This window comes from Diadema setosum, chromosome 19, assembly GCF_964275005.1.
Source record: "Diadema setosum chromosome 19, eeDiaSeto1, whole genome shotgun sequence".
Taxonomy (NCBI): Eukaryota; Metazoa; Echinodermata; class Echinoidea; order Diadematoida; family Diadematidae; genus Diadema; species Diadema setosum.
In genome coordinates, this window is record NC_092703.1 from 8,319,025 (window position 1) to 8,325,033 (window position 6,009).

General features: G+C 36.8%; 1 long non-coding RNA gene across 1 annotated transcript; it reads right to left on the reverse strand.

Moving 5' to 3' along the window:
* Positions 1 to 2,916: 2,916 nt before the first annotated feature.
* On the reverse strand, positions 2,917 to 5,367 carry LOC140242716 (uncharacterized). Its single transcript, XR_011902147.1, has 2 exons — positions 3,376 to 5,367; positions 2,917 to 3,318 (listed from the first exon to the last, which is right to left on the reverse strand). It is a non-coding gene; the product is annotated as an uncharacterized lncRNA (long non-coding RNA).
* Positions 5,368 to 6,009: the final 642 nt, after the last annotated feature.

Here is a 6,009-nt window from a genome sequence, read left to right on the forward strand (position 1 = left end):
TCATCGGAGATGGGTGGTGCTTTCTTGAAACTTTTCCTCGCGCTGCGACACACTCCGGATTCCTTTTTCGTGGCGCGGATCGAATGTTTACTCATTGATTTCACAGTGAAAGAGCTAACCCTCACTCTCTTTGGGGGCCCTTTATTGACAGATCGCCGACCACCCTGGACGCCTTAGAGCATTTTTCTGAAACCGGTATCCATTAAAAGTGACAAAAAGGGGCGTGGTTTTCTGCCGTGATTGGCGGGTGGGCCCGTGCGTTTCGAGAAGCTCTTTGCGGCGAGATCAAACACATTGGTTTGCGGTACATGCGGAAACTTTTTTTTTGTTCTGTTCGTGTCTTTTTTTTTAACGCCTGTTGCAGGCCATGCACATTATACACCTTGGATTTCACGAATTTTCATTAACGATTTAATGCAAAGGTATTCGAAGAATATTGCCTCTTTAAATTCTTAAATTTGTAATGAACGTTCAGGTAAAGGTAAACTAAACGAAAGGCGGCAAATCACAGCCATTACTTGTGGTCGATCGGTTGGTACGGATAAAACAGACATAGTAAGTGGAGTTGACCACAACTTGAATTCAGGTGTGTGACCTGTGTGTCTAACCTATAATTCTCTATTTCCATTGGAACTCTGCAAAACCATTTGCGGAACCAGCAACATGTCGGAGGCAGAATTTGCCTGAATTACTACAGATGATGAAGAGCTTCATTAATTCTAAAGCCTTCCTTTAACAAGATTAGAGAAGAAAAAAAAAAACAACCGGAAGTAAATGTAACACTATAGTTGTTAGTTGTATATATTACAGTTACAATACCAGGTCTGCCAACATTCCCACATCCAAATCAGGGAGATTCCACACAGCAATCGCGGAGATATCTGTGTGTCACATGCATTTCAGTGGGCGAAAATAATTCCCAAATCAGGGAGATTTTAATATTCTCCTATTTAGACATGAACAGATTTTAACATTTTCAGGGAGACTCCTGCAGAATCAGGGAGACTTAAAGGACAAGTTCACCTTCATAGACATGTGGGTTAAGTGAATGCAGCAATATTAAGAGAACACATCAGTGAGAGTTTGAGCAAAATTGGACAATCCATTCAAAAGTTATGAATTTTTATAGTTTCTGCTCAGTCACGGCTGGATGAAAAGACTACTATAGCTTGTGATGTCACATGAGTACAACGATATAAAGAAAGAATAAAGAAAATTCAACATATTTCCATTTTCTCGCATAACAAAAGAACACTCGACTTCTCTCTTTCAGAAGGCAGGGGGAATAATATTACCCTTAACATGCGTCAGTAGCAAGTCGAAGAAATGTGCACTTTATTCAAAAAGTCAAGTTTTGTGAAATTCTCTTTTTATTTTCCTTAAATAGTTGTACGCATGTGACATCATACATTGTAGTAGTCTTCTCTTCCAGCAGTGACTGCGCAGATACTTAAAATATTCGTAACTTTTGAACGGTTTGTCCAATTTTCCTCAAACTTTCACTGATGTGTTCTACTAATATTGCTGCATTCTCTCAATCCTTATGTATATGAAGGTGGACTTGTCCTTTAATCGGCAGCTCTGCAATACAAACTGGAGTTCTCTGCAGAATCGCGGTGCTTCGACAAAATGGAAAGCAGATAGACAATCAAGACTTATTATTACGTTTGTATTCTTCATTCACATGAAGTTGGATAAGAAAGGGGCAGATAAAGAAAGGGCAGACTGGGGTGCTCGTGTGTGTCTTGAGTTTAAAAAGACTTCAATATTCTAGATACATGTAAATGGGAGAGACCAATTTTTGAATATTGACTGTAGGGAAAAGGGTAGATAGATAGATAGATAGATAGATAGATAGATAGATAGATAGATAGATAGATAGATAGATAGATAGATAGATAGATAGATAGAGATAGAAAGAAAGAAAGAAACAGAGAGAGAGAGAGAGATGACTGTTTATCCCTCTGTCTATTCTTAACTTTCTCATAATTTCCCTTTCTCTCAACTGGTTTAATACCTTCACTTATCAAATGTATGTTTTGGATTCCTTCCCTGCATTCCTTTGTATAATTGCATTATATTTTACGAGCTTTCACAATCATTCATATCTTTGCAGGTTTTAGCCTATAAATCAACAGCCCTTTTCTCATGTGCTAGATAACAATCAGACTTTTCTTCATGTGTAAATCTGCTGGAATACAACACACTGCATACATGCGCTGTTGCTGCGTTGGGCAAGCCTTTGACAATATTTGAAGTTGTCAAGGGTTGTGATGTATATATGTATGGAATTTGAATGCATACGCAAGTGGTATATATTTAGTGAATCTCTGCGTTTCCAGTCTACTACGGTAACTATAATCATGTACATAATGTAAGCACTCCCGCAGTGGAGTGTTCAATTACACTGCTCTACAGGCGAACTTCGTTATAGTGATACAATATTTTGTTAGTACATTGTGCGAGGGGATTTTACTTGTAAAATTGCCATTATCTCCCTTATTTTGTCCATTCTAACATTTTTGTTGAAAGGGAATTATTCTCACGGTCATGGCTATCTCATTATGATAGGGTTCGCCGGTAATACCAAATAAGACTATGGAGGTGTTGCAAGGAAGGTGAGTTGCAATCGATTGCAAATATCTGTTGCAAATTTTGCAATAGATTGTAAATTTGTGCATTAATTGCAGGATCTGCAATAGATTTTGGGGAGTTGCAATTGATTGCAACTTTCTTGCAACACCCTCTAAACTACCTACAATGTACACATTTTATCACTCATGATTTCCAGTACTTGTTTTACTGGTGGTGGAATAATTGACACATTCTGTCATTTCAGTGTTTACACATCAATAATGTACATGTAAATAAACAAAATTCTAGAACAGAATGAAGGAGACACTAGACACACTGATATCGTCAATAAAATATTTTTTTAATTTGAATTTCTTCAAGCATTTCATGCAGGTCATAATAATGAGAGAGTAGAATGAGAAACATACATTGCAAGTGATAATAACCTAAAGAACAGTGAATAGGAAGCAGAGACTTTACACTGCTGTATATTTTGCTTTCATTATTAACTCCCATGACAAAATGGCCACTCATCATTAAATATTCTCTACGGGATGAGATTTATGCTATCCATAGACCTCTGAAATTGTTTCAGCTCTTACACAAGAACCTCCTTTCTGCTGTCAGAAAAAAAAAAAAAGAATGATAGAAACAGCAGATGGTAACCTTAACAGAACAAATGAAGACGGAATGTTTGTCCTTGTAAGGAAGATTCTATCTAACCACAACATAACTATACACAGCCTAGTCGCTGTAAAACGCATTTTTACAGCGACTGGGCTGTGTATAGTTAACCACAACAGGACTTATCTTGCCTTGACGACGACACTACATGTATAAAGGCCAATATAACACCAAGAATGAAATACATATGTGTAGCATTCCATCCTGCTACTTCTACAACAGAATATGATTACAATCCCTACTTTAATACCAGAATTAAAGTACATGAACAAATAAAGTGTTTGTATGCAAAAACAGTTATTTGTCATTTTCAAAGTTTATGTTTCTGTTTTGATTTTTAAAGAAAGGTCATCATTAAAGAGAGAAAATTAAATCTCTTTGATGATACTGCGCTTGCTACATAAGAAGAATTACTGTTGAAAATGTTAGTTGAATTACTAATATATTTCAATCATTTTCTTTGTTTTTTGGCAGCTTTAATCTCATATTTCTAATGTCGAAGAAATTTATTTATTATTTTTTTTCAATTTAACTCTTTAAATGAAATTAACATACAGTTATTCGAAGGCCATTAAAGAAACGAAAGGAAGCATTATGATACAGTAAACTGTATTCACCTCACAGCTCCTGATGATTCTAACATGCCAAAGTAAACATAACAAGGTTCTGTTCTAATCTGCATTGAGCATTTGCTCACAAAGATGCCATGGTTGGTTTACGAAATTTGCAAAGGACACATGCAGAAAGACAAAAGCGACAACTCATAACAACAGCACAAACATACACTCTTACTGGACAAACATGGCGATGCAGAGTCGGGTGCTACGTATTTCCTTCTTCTGATTTCATTTTCCATCACATCCCATAAACTTGCAATCAAAACTTGCAGCAGGAATGTCAAATTGTTGCATATAGTATAATTCAAATGTTTACCATCATTTCAATGTTGTCATTTCGTCGACGAAATGACTGATTTCGTAACGAAATAGGCCATGTGACACTTGGCGTTCCATACAAATTGTCCATGGTTTAAACCATGGTTTCAATTGTACCACCTTTGTGAATTCATGGCGTAGAGTTTATTTTACTTGTCTGCTGCTTCCATTTGGCTAAGAATAAATTTGGTAAATACTGTATACACGTTGAATAAACCTATGAAATTTCATTCATTACGACATAAAATGCAAGATATTCAAAACACACAGTTTCCCATCCCAACCTCTCCCCCACCGCCTTTACCGCAGGCGAGTGCTACAATCTTTAACCCATGGAATCCTGGAGACTGTTCATGTACAGGATATAGTCCCCTTTACCGCAGGCGAGTGTTAAAATCTTTAAGCCATGGAATCCTGGAGACTGCGCATTTACAGGATATAGTTGTGTTTTTGCGACAAGGTCAGGGTTAATATCATGGTCAACATGTGGAGGAATTGTACATCTCCCATTCAGTTCATTTTTGGAATTCTCTATCGTTAACTCTGTCCATACCATGAGCAATCAGCATATTACACAACACTGCACACTGACACAGGTCCGACGGTCCCTCACCAGTAAAAATCACTGTCGGACCAGTAACTTTTACAGGAATGGACCAGTGAAACATGTAAAAATTGGGTACCTTCTGGTCCGACAGACAGGTTGGACCAGTAGAAAAAACGGGTTAGTGTGCAGCCCTGTATTACAAGATGCAAATTGTATTGTAATGTAGCAATTCCAAGAGGGTTACGAATTATCCCAATTGCAATTCCTAACACAGCATGGATGATATTTCACAAATGTAATGTTCACACTTTAACACCTCACCATCATTCTCACATCTAACAAATAATACACATCAATAAAGACGGAATTAATCTATAATGAGTTGAACTGTGGTCATCCGCCAGAAGTACACATATTTGTGTTTGCAGTGACCGCGTAGAATTAAAGTTAGCATGCCAACATAACATACTGAAAGATATGGCCTTCACTGTAAACAAATTTAATTCCCTTTGCACCAATAATCTACTGGCTATGACACAAAATCACAAAAAAAAAAAATGCAAAAAAAAAAAGCCATTCCAATTAAGAAACTAATAATGTCTTTTTTCCTCTAAATTACAAGTTGTATAAAGCTCATTCAACAGAATAAGAAAAATAAATACCCCAGCAGATGTTTCAATCAGCAAAATTCATTTTGCCATAGGATCATGACAGTCATAACAGGAATTTTGAAATGGCAAGGTAATATCGATTAAAGGGATTAATTTTTGAAATTCAAGCAAATCAACCAACAAATTCATCAAAACAACAGAAATGATTCGTGCATGATCACTGCTCAGACCATAACAACTAAAGTGGAAAAGGAAAAGTGACAGGAAGTAATGTTGCATTTCTCTCTCTGCAAGAGTGTTTTTTTTATCTTTAGTATTGCACATCTGAGACTGCAGTCAAATGTCCAGTCAACAGTACAGAAGAAATTTTAAGAAAATATTTGAGAATATAACAGCAGGGCTGCCAACATTCACTCATCAAAATCAGGAAAGTTCCAAAGATTTACAAGGGAGGTACTTGTGTGTAACATTCACATCTCAGAGGGCGATGATTACTACAAAAAAAAATTAGGATTTTTCATTCTCTTGTCAGAACGTGAAGAAATAATCATTATCATTCTTTCTTTTTTTTTAAATTCAGGGGGCCTCCTGCAGGATATGGAAGGCTTGGCAAGTCCACTACAGCCAGGGTCACCAATGGCCAGAGAGATGACCGCTC